Source organism: Schistocerca piceifrons, chromosome 7, assembly GCF_021461385.2.
Source record: "Schistocerca piceifrons isolate TAMUIC-IGC-003096 chromosome 7, iqSchPice1.1, whole genome shotgun sequence".
NCBI classification, from domain to species: Eukaryota; Metazoa; Arthropoda; class Insecta; order Orthoptera; family Acrididae; genus Schistocerca; species Schistocerca piceifrons.
This window is the reverse complement of record NC_060144.1, coordinates 459,279,881-459,306,278: the sequence shown is the minus strand read 5'-3', so window position 1 is coordinate 459,306,278 and position 26,398 is coordinate 459,279,881.

The following is a 26,398-nucleotide window of genomic DNA, read 5'->3' as shown; positions in this document are numbered from 1 at the left end:
TAGTAATTATGTATTTATAATCAGCGCATGATAAAAACCGAGTAACTTAAGAATCACGAATCTTACAGGAGCTGAAATAGGCTCACTGTGAATTACGAGTTTTTCATTTCATTCGATGAACACCCTGGCAGGCACTTAAATGCGATTTGCAGAGTATCCAAGTAGATGTAGATGTTGATCTCACGTCATATTTATAATTGATTTTCACATCTGACTGTTCCATTTTAGAAGTAAAATTATTATCAGAGATCGTGATCCGAAGTTGAAGACAAGCTGAAGGGTACTTATACATACTTAAGGTAATGAATATGTGCTTTGGATGTCGAAATATGCTGCTGAGTATTAAAACGCATAGGACATTCTTAACAAATAATGAATGGTTTTGTCACTTAGCAGTGTTGTCTGGTAATACACTCCTGGAAATTGAAATAAGAACACCGTGAATTCATTGTCCCAGGAAGGGGAGACTTTATTGACACATTCCTGGGGTCAGATACATCACATGATCACACTGACAGAACCACAGGCACATAGACGCAGGCAACAGAGCATGCACAATGTCGGCACTAGTACAGTGTATATCCACCTTTCGCAGCAATGCAGGCTGCTATTCTCCCATGGAGACGATCGTAGAGATGCTGGATGTAGTCCTGTGGAACGGCTTGCCATGCCATTTCCACCTGGCGCCTCAGTTGGACCAGCGTTCGTGCTGGACGTGCAGACCGCGTGAGACGACGCTTCATCCAGTCCCAAACATGCTCAATGGGGGACAGATCCGGAGATCTTGCTGGCCAGGGTAGTTGACTTACACCTTCTAGAGCACGTTGGGTGGCACGGGATACATGCGGACGTGCATTGTCCTGTTGGAACAGCAAGTTCCCTTGCCGGTCTAGGAATGGTAGAACGATGGGTTCGATGACGGTTTGGATGTACCGTGCACTATTCAGTGTCCCCTCGACGATTACCAGTGGTGTACGGCCAGTGTAGGAGATCGCTCCCCACACCATGATGCCGGGTGTTGGCCCTGTGTGCCTCGGTCGTATGCAGTCCTAATTGTGGCGCTCACCTGCACGGCGCCAAACACGCATACGACCATCATTGGCACCAAGGCAGAAGCGACTCTCATCGCTGAAGACGACATGTCTCCATTCGTCCCTCCATTCACGCCTGTCGCGACACCACTGGAGGCGGGCTGCACGATGTTGGGGCGTGAGCGGAAGACGGCTAACTGTGTGCGGGACCGTAGCCCAGATTCATGGAGACGGTTGCGAATGGTCCTCGCCGATACCCCAGGAGCAACAGTGTCCCTAATTTGCTGGGAAGTGGCGGTGCGGTCCCCTACGGCACTGCGTAGGATCCTACGGTCTTGGCGTGCATCCGTGCGTCGCTGCGGTCCGGTCCCAGGTCGACGGGCACGTGCACCTTCCGCCGACCACTGGCGACAACATCGATGTACTGTGGAGACCTCACGCCCCACGTGTTGAGCAATTCGGCGGTACGTCCACCCGGCCTCCCGCATGCCCACTATACGCCCTCGCTCAAAGTCAGTCAACTGCACATACGGTTCACGTCCACGCTGTCGCGGCATGCTACCAGTGTTAAAGACTGCGATGGAGCTCCGTATGCCACGGCAAACTGGCTGACACTGACGGCGGCGGTGCACAAATGCTGCGCAGCTAGCGCCATTCGACGGCCAACACCGCGGTTCCTGGTGTGTCCGCTGTGCCGTGCGTGTGATCATTGCTTGTACAGCCCTCTCGCAGTGTCCGGAGCAAGTATGGTGGGTCTGACACACCGGTGTCAATGTGTTCTTTTTTCAATTTCCAGGAGTGTATATTTGGTTCCTTATTTTCCTGTCTAGAGCGCACACATCGGTCACTCCCTCTCATTGGCTTACTAATGTCTGAGATACGAGGTTACTTACCTAATAATGCAATAAAAATATTTGTGATTTTTTTCTGAGATACGAGATTTTCATTCTACACTACTGGCCATTAAGGTGACGTGATGTAGAAACGAAATTTAACCGACAGGAAGAAGATGCTGTGATATTCAAGAGATTAGCTTCTCAGAGCATTCACACAAGGTTGGCACCGGTGGCGACACCTATAACGTGCTGACATCAGGAACGTTTCCAACCCATTTCTCATACACAAACAGCAGTTGACCGGCGTAGCCTGGTAAAACGCCGTTGTGATGCCTCGTGAGAGGAGGTGAAATGCGTACCATCGCGTTTCCGACTTTGATAAAGGTCGGATTGTAGCCTATCGCGATTGCGGATTATCGTATCGCGGCATTGCTGCTCGCGTTGCTCGAAATCCAATGACTGTTAGCAGAATATGGAATCGGTGGGTTCAGGAGGATAATACGGAACGCCGTGCTGGATCCCAACGGCATCGTATCACTAGCAGTCGAGACGACAGGCCTCTTATCCGCATGGCTGTAACGGCTGCACGCCACGCCTCGATCCCATGTGCACGAAAGTTCGACGACGTTTGCACCAGCATGGACTATCAGCTCGGAGCCCATGGCTGTGGTTACCCTTGACGCTGCATCACAGACAGAAGCGCCTGCGATGGTGTACTCAACGACGAAACTGGGATGAATCCAAGTTCTGTTTACAGCATCATGATGGTCTCATCCGTGTTTGGCGACATAGCGGTGAATGCACATTGGAAGCGTGTATTCGTCATCGCCATAATGGCGTATCACCCGGCGTGGTGGTATGGGGTGCCATTGGTTACACGTCTCGGTCATCTCTTGTTTGCATTGACGGCAATTTGAACAGTGGACGTTACATTTCAGATGTGTTACGACCCGTGGCTCTACCCTTCATTCGATCCCTGCGAAACTCTAAATTTCAGCAGGATGCACGACCGCATGTTGCAGGTCCTGTACGGGCCTTTCTGGATACAGAAAATGTTCGACTGCTGCCCTGGCCAGCACATTCTCCAGATCTCTCACCAATTGAAAACGTCTGGTCAATGGCTCGTCAATGGCTCGTCAAAATACGCCAGTCACTACTCTTGATGATCTGCGGTATCGTGTCGAAGCTACATGGGCAGCTGTACCTGTACACGCCATCCAAGATCTGTTTGACTCAATGCCCAGGCATTTCAAGGCCTTTATTATGGCCAGAGGTGGTTGTTCTGGGTACTGATTTCTTAGGATCTATGCACCCAAATTGCGTGTAAATGGATTCACATGTCAGTTTTAATGTAATATATTTGTCCAATGAATACCCGTTTAACATCTCCATTTCTTCTTGGTGTAGCAATTTTAATGGCCAGTAGTGTATTACGACGTTATTACATGCCCCAGCCACTATCACAACATATATAAAACTGATATGAAAATCCACACACACATTAATTTACAACTTTTCTAAATCAATCCTTCATTCCACTCACTTTTATTTAAGTTTTTATAAAGATTTATCGCCATCATTCGAGCGTGTGGCACCACAAGAGTTCTTAATGAATCCGTGCGAAACTATCGTTATCGGCCTGTGTTTAGTTTCCCGCTACTGCAGTCTATTCGGTTCGACTATGGGAACTAAATCTGGCCATAAAAATCGAAAAATTAAGCCCTTAGACTTTGAAATAACGCTGCCCGCAGCATTCTCGGAGCCCCTATCAAGATATCGGAATGGGCGAATTAGATATTAGCAGAATTCAGTTCCCTTTCATCAGTCATAAGCCCAAATTAGCATAACAGCGGCACCAGAATCACCCCCGCTGTTCGTACTGGCGCCAATAAGCTGGCCGCTGGCGGCCTACGGCTCCGCAGCAGCCGGGCACTCTGCGCCAAGCACGCGTGAGCCCATCGGAAACGAGTGGCGTAAATCAGTTTTATGTTATCTGCAGTAAGCGTAAGTGGGTGCCGTGAGGAATTATGGGTGCTGGTGCGGCATCCTCTGCCCTACAGATGAGGGCGGCTTTTTATGCGCTTCCCGTGGCAGTAGCGACCGACTCAGCACACATCACACTTCTCCTCTCGCCTAGTGCCCATACTGGACTCTTTGCTAGCGCCCACTCGAGGACGAATCCGATACAACACATATATTTAAAAAAAAAAGTGCTGACTGGTCGGACCTGTGAGGCAGAGCTGGAGGCGCCCGAAAAAACTCTACGGGCACTACGTTTGCTCGGAAAGAAATACGAAGAAGCAAGCAAGAGCGTACTCTGGTTGCTACGAGACCCGATACCGACCCTAGCTGACTCTCTCTTTCTCTTCCCCTGCTACTATCTCACTCACTACTTCACACCACCCGCTTTCACCACACTTCCGGCTTCTTACGGCCTCGTTTTTATTGCCGCGAAAAACCCAACATGTCATCGGTTCCCCCGCCAGAGGGAGACAGCACAACAGAAGCGCGGCGTGTGGCACTACGTACAAAAGCGGAATTTATTACCCCTGTCGAAAGCCGGCGCGTGAAATACGCGATACTTTCACCGTAACTCAGGTTCCCTCAATCGAACGGAGACTTTTGCATGTATCCGTAAGCCACGTGAGCAGTTAATAATCATTTCGAAATCAAATGGATCGGAAAAGCTTTGCTGTGGAATTCAATTAAATCGGAGTTACGCTATCGGCGTTCTGCAATCACGTAGGGAGAGAGAGAGAGAGAGAGAAGGATGACTTTTTTACTGCAGCATTAACATGGAGCGTTGATCCAGAATGAAAGGTATGGCATGCAAATGACGGGATGAAGTTTTCGTCTGCAAGCAGAATTACAGATGACGACCAACTGTCAATGTATCAAAATGGAAAAAAATGTATTTATTAAAAACGATGTGCTTAGGATATTAAATTCTGTCAACAAGTACCAGTTCCACATTCCAATCTCACACAGAGTACATTAACAGCTCATGTGTTGTGAAAATTCTCAAAATATTTACTGCCTTCAGTATCTAGAAGTACGACGTAGGTATTCGAGTCTCTCTTGTAAGCTTCACATTTCATAAAAGGAGCACGCGCTTAAAGCGATCACAAAAAGTTTTGCTGGGCTTTTGAGTATGACAGAGACGAAATGGTCGCTTGGCGACGGATACAAATTGACTGCAAAAGGAGGTGCATGGAAAATAAAATACTGCCAACATTTACACTGTAAACAAGTTTTGAATCTTAAAAGCTGAGGTTCACGATCGACAGCTGACTTGTATACTCCAAACAGCAACTGTTTGCTAGATTACGAATTGCGAAATACTGAGTAGCGACTGAAAGTACATGCAGTGTGCGAGAGTACAACGAGACTAGCTATGACACTTATGGTTTACACTTCTCAAGAATTTATAAAATTTCGATACAAACCACAATATTATTGAGGATACTTACTCTACTACTGATATTTTAATTCTTTTTGAGAACTCAGAATCTGTGTATATGTAACAGAAGCAGTGAATGGCCAGAAAAGCGCATTAAGCAGCAGTACAGACTTCTCTTACAAATATTTAATTGAAATTAAAAAGTAACAGACCGAGTTACAGGCTGTTGATGGTCATAAATAAAAAAGACTAAATCTCTCTGAGTTACAACTTAACTGGGACAGGCCTGGTACCATCCTGCGAAACGGTTATACGATATATTTTTGAAGAGATTATCCCTTCTGTATCCTCACATTCGGGAGGAAGACGGTTCAAACCCGTCTCCGGCTATGGTGATTTAGGTTTACCGTGATTTCCCTAAATCGTTTCAGGCAAATGCCGGGATGGTTCCTTTGAAAGGGCGCAGCCGATTTCCTTCAGACTATTTCCCTAATCCGAGCTTGTGCTCCGTCTCTAATGACTTCGTTGTCGAAGGGACGTTAAACACTCCTTCTCCTCCTCCTTCTGTATCAAGATGCATATTGCAATCTACAAACACTATCAGAACAATCAATGTTCCACAAAAATCTCAATGATAAATACTAACATTGCTCCGTCATTACGTCAGCAAAATCATTGACATGAAGCTATTTAATCTAATCACTGATGGGAAAGGTAACTCAAGCAACTGATACAGTTACTGTCACGAACACCGCAGGAACACCGCATTTAGGTCGTTAGAGCTAACAACAAGTTCAGCCTGATAGCGGGTGGGTGCTAGAGGGGGGGTGGGGGAGGGGGAGTGGGAGAGGTGGAATATCAACCAGTGCCTGGAACTTCCCTTAATCGCTTTAGAGGCACTACGAGGCTACAAAATCTGAGTGTCCAGCAGTTGCATAGTCACTCCCAGGAGTGAAATACCATTGAAATTTGAACCTAATGTTCTTCTCTGTAACTTGAAAACAACAAAAATATTAGCTTTTCATGCGGTTTGTTCGAACAGCAAGCACCGATTTTTACTTGGAATTCACATAAGCCTAACAGCAATGTGAACAACAGTGAAAGAATAAGCAACCTTTTGCCACCCTTACATACAGGTCCTACACTGAGTGAAAGGATACCTCGAGCCGGGATAACACATTATCGTCTTTACACTCAATTATAATCGGCTATAAAACATATTTTAGAAGGAACTATTAGTTCACTTCTGCCTACGAACAGCTAAAGGGCGTAGTACAGCAATAAAACGTTTTTCTATATGACCTATTAGATCAATGAGTCTTTAAAATAAGGTGACACAGGGTAAATTTATTTCACTCATTCAGAACGTAATGAAATGAATATACGATGTATATTTCTGGGAATTAAAATTGCAAAGCTGCGAAAGTAACGTACAAATACCTTCATGTTCACAATAAGTATACTACACTGTATCGTATTATGTGACTGCTGTGTGGTTCGAGATTCTGGATGGGCAAGTGCGACCTCAGTTTTATAAATGATTTATTAAACATAATATTTCGTTCTTGACAACTGACAATAAGTAATACGGCTGAAGTCAATCTGTAGCGAAATTATAGCGCTTGAAGTCGCAGTTTGAGACAAGATGGTAAGAACCTAGAATTTCCTCAGCACAAAATTTAAATTAGACTTCCAGTAAGGAAAACTGGACAAAAAGCAACGATGTATAGTCCATGGCTACAGACTGCAAAATGACAAATCAAAATACCTTCCACAAATAACTGCTCAGAAGAAACAAATAACTAGAAGGCGACTTGGTGAGTTAATTAGGGTTTACTTACATCAGGACTCAACTAAATATGGATCTATGAGCACTCTGAAGTATTCACCAAGACAATGCTACTAGCAGCTCACTGCAAAGCAACCTACGGAATTTCACGATTGCTGTATAATTTTCTGTGAAGAAAATCAGTCAAGCACACAACGGAATAACATGATAATTTTCTGTATAACAGCACATACACAACCAATCAAAATCATTGTTTAACAAGAGTAAAAGTATTATCTGTACAACACATACAAAATGAATTACACTTACAACATAAAATGAACAATATCAGTACGACGCTGCTTAGAGAAAACCACAGCACACGCAGGGTGTGTGCGCTTAATAACACCATGCTGTACAACAGGACCGCCCGTGTGGGAGATTACTTATAATTCCTCACACCCAGGGTGTGGCCTATACTCTTAACTCTACACTATTTTGTATCCCTCAAACGTAAAAAACATTAGTGTTGGTCACTAAAGCACTTTGCTAGAGCTCTTCTTACAATGAGGAAGCCCCACCTGTGTCTTCGCTGGCACTGTCACCCTCTTGATCGGGAAAAGAAACCAATGCGCCACCAGCTTCCTTGAGTGAAAAGAGTGGGATCGCCCCATGCTGATTATCTGCAAAGTCCCACAATTGCATTTTGGGTGATCACCTTTTGAGAAGGCTTCTCGTTCATGGTTCTATAGCAACTCCGCTAGTCCATATGTCAATATCACAGCTGCAACCGGGAGCACAGCAACAGCTTCAGCTCGTTATACTGGCTGACACGAGTCAGGCCAACACCACAATACTGACCTGGCAACCTCGTCTCAGCCACTTTTGTAGTTCCCAACTCTTCTGCTCCAGTGTCCGCAACTGCAAACGTGACTGCCTCAGCTACCACGGACGCCACCCAGCCTCAGTGACGACCTTCGTTGACCGTCAGCAATTCTGACCTGTGTCCCACGGCATAGAACACACTTCTGGGAGATGTGTCCACACCCATATCGCACCACCCCTTCATAGCTCTTCGGCACAAACGCAACCTTAGGAATGCCAACTATATGGCTTGGTGGACCAGAAGAAAGATGTGCTGCCAATAAAACACTCATGACACAACAGATAAGGATATTTAAATGATTAGTATTACACCACGTACATTGCCACTATGTTTTCGATTTTATCTTGCGGGTCCAATACCTAGGGTGATGGTATAGTATCGCTTACACAACTCTGACTTACTTAACCTGTAGCGTGGGAAAGAGGCATTACATTTACGACGTGTTATAGCCAGTGGCTGTGCCCTAACGAGGGAGTCTGGTACGTTATATTACAACAAAATAAAGACAACTCTTTGCCCTAGTTTCTTCGGACCTACATTGATACAGAGGGTGTTCGGGTATTGGTCTGAGTTGCACATTCTCCTGATCCTACGAAAGCATTTGATCGCGTCTTGCTACGAATATCGGACGCCAAAAGTCGTCAACCAGTAAGACTGATAAACTATGGCACTAAGTTGAAACAGTATGAAATTACATACATGATTCTGCGGTACAAACTCAGTTCCACTTGTTACACATCCCTATGAGGCCCATTGCTGATGCTAACTTCTGTACGCTGTATACCCCAAATCACAATATTTCAGTTCCCCCTCCCCTTTTCCTCCCTGAACGATGGGCGTTAAAAGGTGGGATGACCTGCGTGTGTCTACAGTACAGACTGACATATCAAAGGCGATATTGCACCAGAGGGGTACCTGTGAAGGAATTTCAAAAGTATTTTGTTCCAACTGAGGGGCAGCGGCCGTTTCAGTAATTGCAGAAGTACCAGTCCGAATGTTTCACCGGCCTAGGCTTAGTCAGTATGGCTCTACTACTTTAGTACTGCAAGTGGTTGAAAATAAAAGGTTAGGTTAGGTTAGGTTAGGTTAGGTTTGGTCCAATGATAGGCAGCTTTACTGTGTTGACAAACGTTCTGGGTCTAAATTTCCCTGAATAAAGTACTCCTCATTCAGTTCACTGGGCAGGTATTTTCAGGGAAGTTTTGCATCTTCAACAGCAAAATAAGTGATGATGCGCAAAGCAGGGAAGATGTAAGCTGCAGACTGGCAATGGCAGGAAACGCGTTCCTTACAAAGAGAAATTTTTTTTAACGTCCTAAATAATTTTATGTGTTAAGAATTCTTTTCCGAATGCATTTGTATAGAATGGGGACGGCAGTGAAATGTATGTGATAAACATTCAAGTCAAGAAGACAATAGAAGTTTGATATGGTGCCACAGGAGATTGTTCAAAATTAGATGAATAGATGAAATAACTAACGGGATGCTTCTGTACCAGACTGGGGGAAAAAGAAATTTGTGACACAACTTCACTCAAACAAGGAATCACTTCAGAGGTTGCACGTGAATCATCAAGGAATCACCCATCTGGTAACGAAATGAAGGCTGGGGGTTAGAAAATGTGGATCGAGACCCAGGCTTCAGTATCGTATGCATCGTCCATTGGGTGTAGGTTGCAACAGTTTCATATATCAGAGAACGAGGGGCGTTTGAAAAGTGCGTCCAAAGTACGGGAGATAGCACCACCAGCGCGTATAGAGGTCATGTTTAGTTAGTACGAACTTTGGAAAGAACGCACACCAAGTTTAAGCCATATGGGTCTATTTCTTTGTGTTTGGCATTCGTGTGAATCAAGGAAGTCGAGTGATTGTCAAAAAATGGATAAAAAAGAATTTTGTGTGTTGATTGAATGTTACTTTATGAAAGGCAAAACGCCTCAGGAGACTAAACAAAAGCTTGATAAACATTATGGGGACTCTACACCATTGATCAGAACAGTTTAGAAGTGGTTTCAAAATTTTCGGAGTGGCCATATGGGCACAAGTGAAGCAGAAAGTTGTGGACGCCCTGTGGAGGTTACGACTCCAGAAATCATTGATAAAATCCATTATATGGTGATGTAACGCAGAAGAGTTAAAGTGCGTGAGATTGCTAGTGCCGTGGGCATCTCGAATGAACGGGTACATAATATTTTGCACAAACATTTGGACACGAGATAGCTATCTTCAATATGAGTTCCGCGATTGCTCACGCTTAACCAAAAACGAAATCGTGTGAAGTGTGGCAAGGATGGTATGCAGCTGATCAGGAAGAATCCACAGGACTTTAAGCGTCGTTTCGTCACTATGTATGAAACATGGATACATTACTATACTCCCGAGACCAAAGAACAATCTAAAAATGGGTTATCAAGGGACAATCTGCAACAAAAAAAAAGGAGAAGACCATTCCTCATCGGCTATCTGGAAAAGGGTAAAACTGTCACAGGTGCATATTATTCATCGTTATTGGACCGTTCGAAAACCGATCTGCAAGAAAAGCGAGGGCGATTGGACCGCAAAAAAGCCCTTTCCCACAAGCGCACACATAAGCAGTTGTGGTCGCAAAATTAATGGAACTAGGATCCCAACTCGTTTCAGATCCCCTCTGTTCTCCATATTGGCTCCCTAAGACTATTATTTGTTCGCCTATTTGAAGAAATGGCTGGGGGGCAAAGATTTTATTCAAACGAGGAGGTGATTGCAGCAACTAATAGCTACTTTGCAGACTTGGACAATTCCTATTATTCGGAACGGATCAACTATATAGAACATCGTTGGACGAAGTGTATAAGTGTAAAAGGAGACTATGCTGAAAAATAAAAAAAGGTTGATTCCAAACATGTAGGCAGATTTTATTTTTGCACGGACTTTTCAAACGCTCCTTGTAGTACAGTGTGCAGCCCTCCGAGCCCTCGGCCTTGTCCGGCCCTACCCACCGCATTCGACGCAGCCGCATAGCATCATAGCGCTGCAATGTTGGCTGATGTACCGCATTACCGAGGGACCGCACGCAACTCAAGACACGCCGAACGGTGCTAAGCGACCTGAGCACCCCACTGCACTGTCACGTGCCATCACTGAAGGGTACTTTTATTCAAAGATATCTTGCTCGCATTTGTTAGATATATTTTTAATGAACACACCGAGTGTCTGACGTCGACATTATGTGTTACTTTCGCAACAAACTACTGAATTTTTAGTTCTGATTATGATTCATCACAGTCGAAACTGGTAAGCAGTAAGACATATCACAATTGCGGTCAAGACACTTGTGAATAAAACGATATACTTTTCTAAATACTAAATGGTTCAAATGGCTCTGAGCACTATGGGACTCAACTGCTGAGGTCATCAGTGCCCTAGAACTTAGAGCTACTTAAACACAACTAACCTAAGGACATCACACACATCCCTGCCCGAGGCAGGATTCGAACCTGCGACCGGAGCGGTCGCGCGGCTCCACACTGTAGCGCCTAGAACCACTCCGCCACTCCGGCCGGCTAAATACTAAAGTTGAGTCTTAGATAAAGCTAGCAATACTAGGCCCGTGTACTCATCCATAACTCGGAAAGAAATTGAGTTTTATTTCTTTTCAAAACTCCCAAATTAATTCTGATAATATTGTACGCAAATCAAACACGGAACAAAATGTGCAATAAACGAAAATTTTTGCTCTACTACAAACAACGGAAACGAAACTTAATGTCCGACAACTATGTCAGCATGCTTTATCACTCATTTCTTTACGCTTGTATACAAAATATTTTTCTGGCAATCTTTTGAAGTGTTAGAAAATTTGGCTCGTCTGTTTTCGGTAAGAAGCCACATTGTTCTCCCATTTTGCAGTTTCGATTTAAATGTCTCTACAAGTCTTTCCTTGGAGTAATATTACCATCGACAGCTTCCGACAAAGCCAAATCCTTTACTTCTCTCGTAGTGAAGTTTCTGGGGATTTTGATGAAAGAATTGCCTCTTCCTGGTTTGAACAAAAAATTGTTCGAATGGCTCTGAGCACTATGGGACTTAACTTTTGTGGTCATCAGTCCCCTAGAACTTAGAACTACTTAAACCTAACTAACCTAAGCACATCACACACCTCCATGCCCAAGGCAGGATTCGAACCTGTGAACGTAGTGGTTGTGCGGTTCCTGACTGTAGCGCCTAGAACCGTTCGGCCACTGCGGCCGGCTGGTTTGTACATTCCTCTTGTACCATGGCGTATTTTACCTCATTGGAATTATACAAAAGGTTTTTAATACATTGTTTTGAAAATCCGCGCCAATGGCAGCGTCTTTTGCTGAAGCAATTTGAACTAATTCATTCAATTTCAGGGTTCCACCACTCGCTCCAAAAGTCGATCGGGCTATCTGACGAAGTATCCTCATATACTCTGAGGTGAAAAAAGTCATGGTCCACATCCTGACATCGTGTCGGATCCCCTTCTGCCAGGCGTAGTGCAGAAAGTAGGAGGAGGAGAAGGAAATTAGAGTTTAACGTCCAGTCAACAACGAGGTCATTACAGACAGAGCACAAGTTCGGATTGGGGAAGATGGGGAAGTAAATCGGCAGTGTCCTTTCGAAGGAACCATCCCGGCATTTGCCTGAAGTGATTTAGGGATAGCCGGACGCGGGATTGAACCATCGTCCTCCCGATTACGAGTCCAGTGTGCTGACCACTGCGCCACCTCGATCTGTGCAGCTGGCTCTGTACCTGCCCATATTTGTGGAGGTGTTAAATGTGTGCAATCTTATGGGACGTAACTGCTAAGCTTACACACTACTTAACCTAAATTATCCTAAGGACAAACACACACACACCCATGCCCGAGGGAGGACTCGAACCTCCGCAGGGACTAGCCGCACAGTCCGTAACTGCAGCGCCCTAGACCGCTCGGCTAATCCCGCGCGGCGGAAGTGCTACCAGTGAAAAGTTTTGTACACGATCTGACTCTACATAATGTCCAGTAAATGTACGATGATATACATGCCGGATGAGCTGGATGGGCAAATCAATAGTGCGAACTGTCCAGAATGTTCTTCAAACCAGCTGCGACTAACTGTGACCCAGTGACATGGCGCATTGTCTTCCACATGAATTCCATTTTTGTTTGGGAACATCAAGTTTATGAATGGTTGTTAATCGGCTCCAGGTAGACGAATAACCATTTCCAGTCAATGAACCGTCCAGTTGGACCACGCAAATACTGCCCTAACCATTATAGAGCTTCCAGCAGCTCTCACTGTGCTTCGTTGACAACTTGGGTTCAAGACTTCGTTGTTTCTGTACCATACTCAAATCCTTCCACCAGCTCTTAACAGCTGAAATAGAGACTCATCTGACCGGGTTGAGGTTTTTGCAGTCGTCCAGGGACCAACCGAGCCCAAGAGAGGCACTGCAGGCGATGTCGTGCTGTTAGCATACGCAGGAGCTTCGGTCGTCTGCTGTCATAGATCATTAACGCCAAATTTTGCCGCACTGTCCTAACTGATACATTCGTCATATGACTCACACTGATTTCTATGGTTATTTCACTCATTGTTTCTTGTATGTTAGTAGTGGCAGTCCTTTCGTAAAACGCCGCTGCCCTCGATCATGAAGTGCGTCGGCCATTGTGTTGTCCGTGGTGAGAGGTAGTGCCTGAAATTTAATATTCTCGGAATGCTCTCGACACTGTGGATCTCGGAATATTGAATTCCCTAACAATTTCATAAATGGAATGTCCATGCGTCTATTTCCAGCTATTATTTCGCGTTCTATGTCTTGTATTTCCCGCCGTGTGGCCATAATCAGGTGGGAAACCTTTTCACACGAATCACCTGAACACAAATGACAGCTCCGCCAATGTACTGGCCTTTTATGCCCTGAGTATCACCTGTATATGTGAACATCGCTATCCCATGACTTCTGTGACCTCTTTGTATTCTGCTGTTCTTTGAAATATTGGCTCTCAACCTGTGAGGCTTATACTCGATTCACCGGCCGGCCTCTCTTTCGATTTAGATTCGTCAGTATCTTCTGGAAGTGGTCATTGTGGAGCTATTAACATAGAAATAAATGGATTTTATGTCGTACCTCTCCCATAACGTCACGTCTTTTACCTTCGGGTATTATTTCTAAACTATGAAATGGTGGCTAGACAAAAGTTACTACCTCACGACACCTCTGGGCAATCAACCCGTCCTCTAAATAGAATTTGAGCCACTTACGTGAAACACCTATCTCTGGGTCTTCTCTGTCCTGGGGCGCCCGATTCAAATTTGCACTAGTAACATCTTACAGGGCCACAGACCGTGAAATGTAGGTGGCTTCTCAAATTCCTTGGTCCCTCCTCGAAAGGTTGCAAAGCCCTCATGCTTTTAAAGGTATACAGCGTGGTCCATTGATAGAGACTGGGCCAGATATCTCACGAAATAAGCATGAAACTAAAAAACTACAAACAATGAAACTTGTCTAGCTCAAGGGGGAAACCAGATGGCGCTATGGTTGGCCCGCTAGATGGCGCTGACATAGGTCAAACGAATATCAATTCGTTTTTTTTAAATAGGAACTCCCATTTTTATTACATATTCGTGTAGTACTTAATGAATATGAATGTTTTAGTTGGACCACATTTTTCGCTTTGTGATAGATGGCGCTGTAATCGTCGCAAATATACATTCCGCCAGTGCGTACTGTATTTGTTTCATGATACATTAGCCGTGTTAAAATGGACCGTTTACCAATTGCGGAAAAGGTCGACATCGCGTTGATGTATGGCTATTGTGATCAAAATGCACAACGGGCGTGTGCTATGTATGTTGCTCCGTATCCTGGACGACATCATCCAAGTGTCCGGACCGTTCGCCGGATAGTTACGTTATTTACGGAAACAGGGAGTGTTCAGCCACATGTGAAACGTCAACTACGACCTGCAACAAATGATGATGCCCAAGTAGAAGTTTTAGCTGCTGTCGCGGCTAATCCGCACATTAGTAGCAAACAAATTGTGCGAGAATCGGGAATCTCAAAAACGTCGGTGTTGAGAATGCTACATCAACATCGATTGCACCCGTACCGTATTTCTACACACCTGGAATTGCATGGCGACGACTTTGAACGTCGTGTACAGTTCTGCCGCTGGGCACAAGAGAAATTGCAGGACGATGACAGATTTTTAGCATGCGTTCTCTTTAGGGTCGAAGCGTCATTCACCAACAGCGGTAACGTAAACCGGCATAATATGCAGTCGTGGGAAATGGAAAATCCGCGATTGCGGCGACAAGTGGAACATCAGCGACCTTGGCGGGTTAATGTGTGATGCGGCATTGCGGGAGGAAGCATATTTGGCCCCCATTTTATCGATGGCAATCTAAATGGGGCAATACATGCTGATTTCCTACGTTGTCTCCTACCGATGTTACTAAAAGATGTTTCACTGCATGACAGAATAGCGATGTGCTTCCAACATGATGGATGTCCGGCACATAGCTCGCGTGCGGCTGAAGCGGTATTGAATAGTATACTTCATAACAGGTGGATTGGTCGTCGAAGCACCATACCATGGCCCTCACGTTTACCGGATCTGACGTCCCGGATTTCTTTCTGTGGGGAAAGTTGAAGGATATTTGCTATCGTGATCCACCGACAACGCCTGACAACCTGCGTCAGCGCATTGTCAATGCATGTGAGAACATTACGGAAGATGAACTACTCGCTTTTGAGAGGAATGTCGTTACTCGTATTGCCAAATGCACTGAGGTTGACGGACATCATTTTGAGCATTTATTGTATTAATGTGGTATTTACAGGAAACTCGCTGTAATAGCATGCGTTCTCAGAAGTGATAAGTCCACAAAGGTACATGTATCATATTGGAACAACCGAAATAAAATGTTCAAACGTACCTACGTTCTGTATTTTAATTTAAAAAACCTGCCTGTTGCGAACTGTTGGTCTAAAATTGTGAGCCATATGTTTGTGACTATTACAGCGTCAACTATCACAAAGCGAATAAAGTGGTCCAACTAAAACATGCATATTTCTTTACGTACTACACGAATATGTAATAAAATGGGGGTTCCTATTTTTAAAAAACGCAGTTGATATCCGTTTGACCAGTGGCAGTGCCATCTTGCGGGCTAACCATAGCGCCGTCTGGCTTCCCCCTTGAAGCTAGACATGTTTCGTTCTTTGAGTTTTAGGTTGGACGCTTCTTTCGTGAGATATTAGTCCCGTTCACGATCAATGGACCACCCTGTGTAATTAAAGAAGTTTCTATGAATTATAGTTATAGAATATCCTCATGCATACCGCCTGAAAACAGATTAGTTTGTTCATTAGTGCATTATTTCTTTCTTTAGTTGGAAGTATTTCTCTCTTCTCAGTGGGTTTTTCGCCCAAAGCCGAATATTGGCTTTCTACCGATTTCAGTATCGCCAACAGATTATTCCAGTGATCTATCAACAGCGTGAGAAGGACACTTTCGTTTACGTAAGTCATGAGTTCTTTCGCAGCAGTCAAAAGACCGTGAACGTGTAGAAAGTTGGCGTATACGTATATACTCCGCATTAAAATCGTTTAGTAGTGCTGTATTTAGCATATGGTAGGAGCGATTCAACATCGAACAATCTCGCAGTGCAGCGACAATTTTGGCACACTGGTAAGTAGTAAAATATATATCTTTCGAAGCACAGTCGTGGATATCAAGAGACATACATCGTGTGAACAAGAATTCTCTTCGAAAGGTATTGCCTGTTTTTGGTTCATCTTGAAACTGGCCTATAAACAAAACACGTGACCTGAGAGTCCAGTCAACTAAATAGCAGACAGTACACGTCAGCTAATGGTTTCTTCTTGCGCTGCATGTCCATATGTCTGTAGTTGCTGATCTTTGTTAGATGAGCAATTATCTCAGGCATAATTATATCTCTAGGCTTTTAGCAGTTTCTGCCATGTGTCGTGACACGGTTGTGGAAAAACTATAATGGCCTTTGTGGATACTTTTACTTGTGTAGCTCCAGAGTCGACTAACACTTGAACAAGTTCCAAAAAACGCTCGCGTTCTATAGTTCCTTACTATCTCTGGGCTCGCTCACACATAGTCACGCATTTATAGGCAGTTATCTCCTGAGCAGTTTTACGACGGTGGATCCCATGCTAACAAGACCCTTGTTTATTAGATACGCTTGAATGGCGAGAAATGTGCGAAGTGCCACTTGACTCTTTAACATGAACGAACAACACACCTAATTAACGTTTTTCCCCTCGCTATCAACAAAAGGTTTCAATACCGGCCAACCGAACTTCGTTTCTCGCTTCGTTGTTTGTATGCTCACCTCTGACTAGTTTTTCATTTCCGTTTTTCTTGACATGATCTCCTTCATCTGGAAACGACGTTTAGTTTACGTGTTCATTTTCTGCATTAAGAAAATATTGAGCAGTTGCACCACTCCACTACCAAGAGAAAGCCCTCAACGCACCATCCTAAAATTTAGTTATGAAATGGGCCAGTGGACAGCCCATCAAAAACTGAACACATATCAAGCACGAAAACTGGAAGAAGGTGTACTAAAATATGAAAAAAGAAGAAAAATATGAGTAGCGAACGGTCTAAGCAAAAGATGTGCAACATCGAGGGATTTGTCGCAGGAGCGGTGTCGTGGTTGTGTGGTCACGGTCTTGGACTACGAAACCGAAGACCCGTGTTCCGTTCTCCTTGTTGGCTGACTTTTTTTTCACAAATTTGTGAACTTTCCGTCCGGTCATTGACGTGTCTGCTCCCCTTCCGTAGTCTTGGCGATTGTGTACTATATATTGGTTATAAAATATAAGTCATGCAGTAAGAATATGTTACCGTTGCAGGTAAATGTGTTGCATAGCGGGAGCAGGCGAGATGCAGCATAGACATCTCACAGAAATGACAGCAACAAATAAACGGATGTGAACTATGTTACGACAAAGAAATTCAAGAGTCAAAATTTCCAAATTCGAGTGAAAGACTCATAACATGTTGTACTCGTGTAAAACAAATAGGTGTTACGTATGTCTGGAAGCCCCTCGTTAAACATCGCTGTTTCAAATGGACGTTACACCACGATACAGACACAAATTTGAATGCAGCGAACAGACACGTCAATGAATGGACCGACAGCTAATAATTTTGAGGGAAGAAAAAGAATTAGGCATAAAAGAGATTTGAACACTAACCTCCCCGTTAGACGGCCAACGCCGTAACCCCATAACCACCTATAGTCTCACGATATTGAACGTCATGATCTTGGACCGCTCACGGTTTTTTTTTGCTTCTTTTTGCACACTTCAGTACACCTTTTTTCCTGTTTTAGTGCTAGATCTGTGTTCAGTTTTTGACAGCTGACTACTGGGCCATTTTACAAGTAAATTTGAGAGGGATGTGACAGGGAGTTTCCCTTGTTAGTGAAGCAGTGCAACAGCTCCATTTTTTCTTAATACAGAAATTGTGGGACACCTTACTGCTAGATGTAAGAGGGATACGATGGGGAACTTCCCTTGTAGCACTCCTCTACTCGCTGCTCGTAGATCGTAGCCCGCAACATTGTACGGACACGCTTAGTTACGGGTTAACAGGTGTATTAATGCAGTTTGTCTGCTGATTTGAGCGAGCGAGCGAGCGCAGGACAACCTACGTGACGTACGCGCCGCGATCTATCTTTTTCGTGGTCCTCGCCGGCCAGTGCAGTGACGTCACGGGCTCGTTCAGTGTGGTGGCGGTGCAGTGCGGCGGCTGTCCGCCGGCTGTGTCTGTTGGCGCGACTCTGCTGAGCGCGTAGTAAACCGGTGCTTGCATACAGCAGTGCCCGGCCTGTGCGGTGACGTCACAGGCTCGCTTCGTTCTAGAATTTTGTAGTCCACTGTGCCCACAGCCCGGGCGTCTGTGTACGACTCTGATACAGAGATGAAGAGGCTTCGCTATCTTGGATCCTTTGTAGTGTTGCTAATAACAAGGACACTCGTCCTATTGTATTGTACATGTACAAAAACTAAAATTTAGTTACAGTCTATCCTTCCCCTTAGAATTTTAATTTCTAGCAATGGAGCACGCTTATCAAAATTTTAGCGGAAAATTGCAACAGTTTCACTGGATCTTAGTTGGTTGCTTCATACAGATCGATTGTAAGTTCTTGTTACCTCCATACTACCATTTTTTTTCGTCTTCCTAGAATTGTTACGTGACTGTTTTCTTGGAAGCAGTCACGTAAAATACGTAAAATCATAAGGCAATGACCCATTATCAAATTTCCTGGCAGACTAAAACTGAGTGCCGGACCGAGACTCCAACTCGGGACCTCTGCCTTTCGCAGGCAACTCCTTTCTCTCAGGAGTGCTAGTTCTGCTAGGTTCGCAAGGGAGCTTCTGTGAAGTTTGGAAAGTAGGAGACGAGGTACTAGCAGAAGTAAAGCTGTGAGGACGGGGGGTGAGTCGTGCTTGGGTAGCTAAGATGGCCGGCACGGTAGATCAGCGTGTTCGGTCAGAGGGTTAGCTGTCCTCTGTAATAAAAAGAAAACTAAGTAAATGGATCAACAACGAACTTAAACGGATGTCTTACGACGTCCGCCCCGAGCAGATGCAAAGAATGAAAACGAACAAAAGGAGATTTAAGAAAAAAAAAATTTTAGAGCACTTGCCCGCGAAAGGCAAAGTTCCCGAGTTCGAGTCTCGGTTTGGCTCACATTTTCAATCTGCCAGGAAGTTTCACATTAGCGCACACTCTGCTGCAGAGTGAAAATCTTATTCTCTAATGACCCATGAAATCGGAATAATTAATTAACATTGATAAATGTAATACATAACAGTATTGGTGATTGCCTTAGGTGACTAATGTAATTTAAGCTTCATTTAAACTTTTATTTGAATTTGCATGCCTTGTGTAAAGATGCTGAAAGCAGACTGGGATGGGGCAACAGAGGTGTGGTCATGTGGGCCACCACCCTTGGAGCGGTTCTCGGAAGGGAGTGCAGGACAGTGCGGGAGTCAATGGCTTGCAGGCCACTGGGCAGTTCTTTGTAATTCCGCCCTTTTTAATGGCCCCAGCAGCAACACCTTTTACTACCCACATGTGGATTGAGAAGTAACACTGTTTTTAGTGCGGTCCGAGAAGGCACTATCGTGCACAAAATTTAGAAAGCTACTTTTTCTCCAGAAAGCGCTGTCTCGAATGTAAAGTGGAAACCCCCAATTTTTGGGACGCTTTGAGGGTGAGAGACACCACTGGATGTTGACTTCACACGAACCATATGTTTAGACAACATAAGAACTGACAGGATTAGCTAATATGAATAGTTAGATTTTAGATAGGATATCTCGATGGCATCCACGAGGACCCACGTCATTTGCCACAGGCACAGCTGGGAAAAGAATAAAATGCTTTTTTAAATATTAGCTGGACGGATAAGCATTGCTGGTTAACCACCCAAGAAGTAGCACGGGGTAAAGGGAGGAGAGTTTTCTAAAGAAATTTTTTCCTGTCAGCACACAGGAGATCCATAGCCCAACCAATCAGAATAAGATAGGGAGGCAGAACGTGGAAACATGAGTTTTCCTTTTTTAAGTGACACACTGCACAAACCTACTTCTTATTAAGTATTCGTCGGAGAGAACTTCTTCGCTTGAGCTCCCGTTGTAGGACTTTGCCTCTGTTGGGTTGCAACGCCACAGGAGCAGGTATATCGAGGGGCTGAAAGAGATTTCGGCTACTTCAGTCTCCACTCCTTGGAAACTAGTTCACTGGTGATCGTTCTTTTTTGCAACCGTTCATTTTTACTTGTTCACCGTTCATTGGTGCACGGTATATGGTTCTTAAGAAAAATTGGAAAGTAGTAGTGTAAATGACTGAAGGTTGGAGGACACCAAGAGGGGGCACTTGCCCCCCCCCCCCCCCCCTGGAGTACAGAGTTTTTAATAATTACAAAATTCTAGCCGTCCGGTGTGGCCGTGCGGTTCTAGGCACTATAGTCTGAACCGAGCGACGGCTACGGTCGCAGGTTCGCATCCTGCCTCGGGTATGGATGTGTGTGATGCCCTTAGGTTAGTTAGGTTTAATTAGTTCTAAGTTCTCAGCGACTGATGACCTCAGCAGTTAACTCGCATAGTGCTCAGAGACATTTGAACCATTTTGAACAGAATTCTCACACACTTGTTGAAGCAATTTCCGTGATTCTGCAGAACCTTTCACTTAGCCAACTGAAGCGTTCTGTGGCTGATCGCAAGGAAATAATACAGGGTGGTTCACGGAAAACCGGCACCGAGTACAGACTGCTCGCCAATTACGCACGATTTGTTGCCCATTACGAGCAGATACAACAAACAGATAAACATGTAAAAATTAGGCAGTAAAGAAATATCAAATAAGCTAATGCAAGCAACAACTGCGAAACAACAGATGACGATTACTGGGGGACAATCGGCAGTCTAGTTCTCGGGGCCGATTTTTCGTGTGCCAACCTGCACCACTAAAATAATGTTGTAGAAGTTGTCATATTCTCTTTACAAAATATGACACCAGACACTCGATTACGGAGCGCAGGCTTCATTCGGTTGTAAGTCGGCTTGCCTTCCATAACAATGAACATGCCGTTTTACCTAGGATAAAAAAAAAGACGGGAAATAGCTGCCCATCTGTGCCGCACCGACTTCCTACAGTGCCTTCTTCGAAATGTTGTGGAGTTGCGTATGGGGCGTTTCAACGCTGTCGCGGAACCGAATTCTCCGTCACAGTTTCGTTAACATAATCAGCAATAGCTAACGGTAGTGCTTCCTGGAACAATGTTTTATTTACTAGAATTCCGTGTGCATACCGCTATGCCTTAAAACTTGTTTTCTGCTTCATCACATTCGAGAAAGTTTAGTCATAGGCCCTTTATGACTGATTCATTTTGTTTATAATCAATAGTATTCTCATTTCTGATCGTTTCATACTTCAGATTTTCACTTTCAGTATCAGTTTAACGTTACTAGTACATGATAAAAATATATTTTCTAAATATTTTGCTGTTTTATTTCCTAACTCATTGGTAATTTTCTTGAATATATGTTAAATGCTATCGTAAAATGATATAACGCTAGATTGTCAACTTGAGAAAAATGCACGTCCAGAATCATATTAATAACACAGAAAGGTTTATTTCAAAGAAGATAACCGTAAATCATGCCGCTCGTATAAGTATCAAAGTAGTCTTCCCATAACAAACACGAACATTGAGTTAATATCAATCATTTCTTGGAGAGTTCTGATGAGATGACACATCTCAAAAATAATCAATTAATTTATATCAAATTGGCTACTTTAGAGTTTTGCCCCCGCCCTGCAAAAATTTAGGCGGACACTCAAGACTAGTAGTATTGTACCTTACAAACACTACATTTTAGAGTGTTCGATAAAAATTATAGAAATAGTTTTGTTAAAAATTACAATTCATAAATTTCTTTCTTTCACGATACAGACTCATTTCCAAAAAAAAAAAAAAAAAAACAAAAAAAAAAAAAAGACATTACAGGTATTACAAAAATTGTAGTATTTAGTATTTGAATAAATATTTTACATTTTATACGCTCAAGTGGAATCAGACATTTTCGAAACACGCGCTATTAAATCAGATTGGTGACTCGAGTAAATGTAAATGAGATTAGAATGAACCCAAAGTAATCAGGCTGCCCTGCTACTCCTCAAAAGGATTACCAACAGAATTTAAAATGTGGAAACGGTATACGGGATTATTAGGTAAACTCATTTCACTTCATTGTAAAACTTTATTTAACAGCTTCTAGAACTCATACATACAAACTTAAACATTACCATTGATAAATATAATTTCTGATACTTTTAACGGCCCCAATCGACTTCTTTTTCAGTCAGTGTTTGTCCTACTTTCAAAAATGTCCTCTCTGAAGGTACTGAAGTCGCTGGTGTGCACAGCCTATTTAGGGTACAATGAATATAAATGTGGGTAAAGAAGTTTTCCTTCTTCCCATCACAACAGAGGGTCACCATCCGTCGGCAGCAACATCTCAGAAACGTATTTGTCCATTTCAGTTGGAGCCATAGCCTTAGAAACATAAGTTTGTGTTGATTTTACCACTTCATTGTCAAAGGCTTTCCACAAATTAAAATTTGTTAATGTTGGGAAGCATGATGATGATGGAAGTCCCTTTGAAGAAAAAGCTACTGAAGTAGGTTCATTAGCCTTTCCTTGTGCTAATAGTTGATGAACTTAGCTCACGATTGCATCGTATGACTGCATATAATTCCTGCTTCCAGCTATGAACCCGTTTTTTTCCCGCCTTTATCATCATCTCAGACAATGCGACTATTACGGGTCGCAGTCAGAATTTTTTTAAAAGTAGAAATGAAGTTTAAAAGCATCTAGGTTGAAACCTCCGTTTTAGCCAACGACACAGTTTGCTCAACGCTCACCAATTTAGTTACTTCATAAAAGATTTGAAGTAACGTAATTGAATGTTCTATGGTATCCCACTCCTCTGGCGTCAATTTGTTCATCGTTTTCGAGAACAGCTAAAGTGGAAATTATGGGCAATTTGTTTCCAAAACACGTACTAGCATGTCGAAATGCGAGTTTCATCGCGTGGGGACTTCTTGTTTTAGTTTTAGTATTGGCAGATTGATTTGCTCTTGCGTTTCCTTTAGTTTATTCATTACAAGTGAATTTTTTTTCGAAATACTGAACTTGAAATTTAATCTTTTCGACCACACTACCAGATTTGACAATTAAATTTATAGTGTGGGCCTAACAGGGTACGTGATCCTGTTTACAAATTTTGACCGCAGCAACCATGTTAGCTGCACTGTCGGTTACAACTGCTACTATTTTGTTGTTTACTCCCCAGTTGGTCGCTTCTCTTTGTAGAAAATTGACTATGTTTTCTGCAGTGGGCCGAGGCGAAAATTCCAGGGAGCCCAATACATTCGAATGTAGTCTCGTGTTATCATCCATGTAGCGTGCAGTAATCGCTATAAAACTTTGATTCTTTCAGGAAGTCGACCCTTCAGTTGTAAGAGTGACTGCAGTCGTCGAATTCACTTTTCCTCGTAACTTTTTCCTCAGTTGATTGGATAATTGTGGCAGCAAGCTGGTCGAAAGGGTTTTCCTACTTGGAAGCTGGTAATTGTGGCAGAGCAGGAAAATAAACTTCCTAAATTCTTTGTCTTCCACAATGATGAAGGGATGGAATTCCTTACAAATAATTTTAAGTAGCTGTAAGTCCAGTTCTTTGCTTTTATAAATTGGGAGGGGTTTAATAATACTGACAAATTTTGTCAAAGATGATTGTCTGCCTCCTATTGAAACGGTTTCAAAGGTGACAAATGCAGACGTCCTGCTAACGAAATTGTTCGACGATAGCAAGCAACATCGCTGACAGATTCGCTCACAGAGGCGGAGGAGGTAGGGGCTGGGTGAATCACAAGCAAGACGCAGTTTACATTGTAGCACTTGTTTCTGCAGATGTTGCCGATGGAGACCGAGATCGAAAATTCGTCCTCTCCAGTGGCTCTGTGGGGTGTTTCTTTATAAGATGCCTCTTTAAATTACCCAAGGAACCTCCAGCAATAATTATGATAGCTTTGCAATAATTGCATTCTCCTCTATCCACCTGTTTTTATTGTAATACTACAATGCAGACGTTAAAAACTTGGCATACGTAATATAATTTTAATTTCATTACTAATTCACCTTGAAAAGTTACCTTGAAAAGTTTTAAAGAGGATCTCTGTACTCGTTGTACAAACAATAACAAATAAATACAGATGCGTAAAATTACACATGATTAAAATATTTGGAAATAGAATAGCAGGGAATTATGTTGAACAAGTCAATGATAAAAGATTAGAAATATCATTATGGTTGCTCTTATGACAATTTTAAAAGTTATAATTTCTTTCCTTTCGCCAGCATCCCTCGCTCTCCTTTCCTCAACAGTATTCCATTCCATGTAGAAACGATCTGTGAAATTCGAGCGTAATGAACTAAGGGGAAGGGAGGCCTCTGGACCATAAAAAATTGTGAATCTTGAAAAAATATTAAGTCCGCCCGAGTGTTACTTCTGCATAACTGCATGATAAATTCATTGATTGCCTAATGTAGACAGATTTTTTACCTGGACTTTCTTAGATGAATGCGTTTCTCGTATCGCAATATTCGTGTGACGGGCCAGTGACTACGAGCAGACAAATATGTTACTCGGTGGCCACAGGGTCACGTAAAGACTAACAGATAGGCCGGCAGGCTCAACGCGAATGGAAGTACGGATTTATGGAACCAAAACCTGTTTACGACCCTGCACGACCATGCCAGAACACAGTCGCCTTTCTTTTTTGTGAGAAGATCGTAGCAAGTGCAACGTTTTTCTTTTCTGTTCCTTTACGTAAATTAATTCACATTCACAAGGGAATTACTCACATTAAATAACAGGTCAGTAAAGAGCCGTGTATCAAGCCAATATTAACAGTTTTCTTTTACAATTTGCTGGTGTCTACATCTCGTTATTTACACATCAAAGAGCTATACTAACTGCGAGGGAAATAAATACTTATTTGTGTAAATCATGACTTAGGACACAGGAGCTGAGAAATGGCATACTAAAATCAGACGCTTTGTATTAGCAACAGCGGAAGTACACAAAGATGCTGGAATGTCGTCTTAACTTTGTAAGTGAAAAGAAAGAGGTTGGGGGAAGGGTTCGTTAATGGAATCAGTCTTCACTTATTTGAGAAAGAGATCTTCTGAGCGAGCACGTGCAACGAGGCAGCAATTAACACACGAGAGTGAAACGAATATGAAATTTTACAATTACGTTTTACTGTACCTCAAATATAAACTTTACACAGATGTATATCGAAATGATATGAAAGTGAAATCTATTACTAGTTCAGTGGTGATAATTGTGTTTAATGTAATATGGAAAAGGTGTCAAAGCACTCCTCTACGTTTTTCTTTAATAAGTGGAAAACCATGGCCTCTAGCGAAAATGCATCCCGGTATAATACTTAACTACACTACATTTCCTACAAAAAAATTTCCTATTCATTTTTTCTAGCATTAATAATTTGCGTGTAGAGAGCTGGAAAAGAGTACATGAAAATCTCACCTGACGCGCACTCTTGTAAACCTGTTTGTGGCTGTTTCACAACTAAATAGACCACAATTGTCTTGTATAAAATTCTTCGTCTCGACATCATCTACACAACAGTGCTACGTTGTAAACAATAATCGTTTACACCCTATATATACTTTACGTTGGCCCTTAGTTCCTAGGCGAAGTAGAGACATCATGGAAGAATAAATAGTTTTAAAATAAAATGTGGTTTTCTCGTCATATTTGCCTCCCACGCTTAGTAAAAAATAGGTTAGGTTAGGTTAGGACACAACAGTGCTACGTTGTAAACAATAATCGTTTACACCCTAT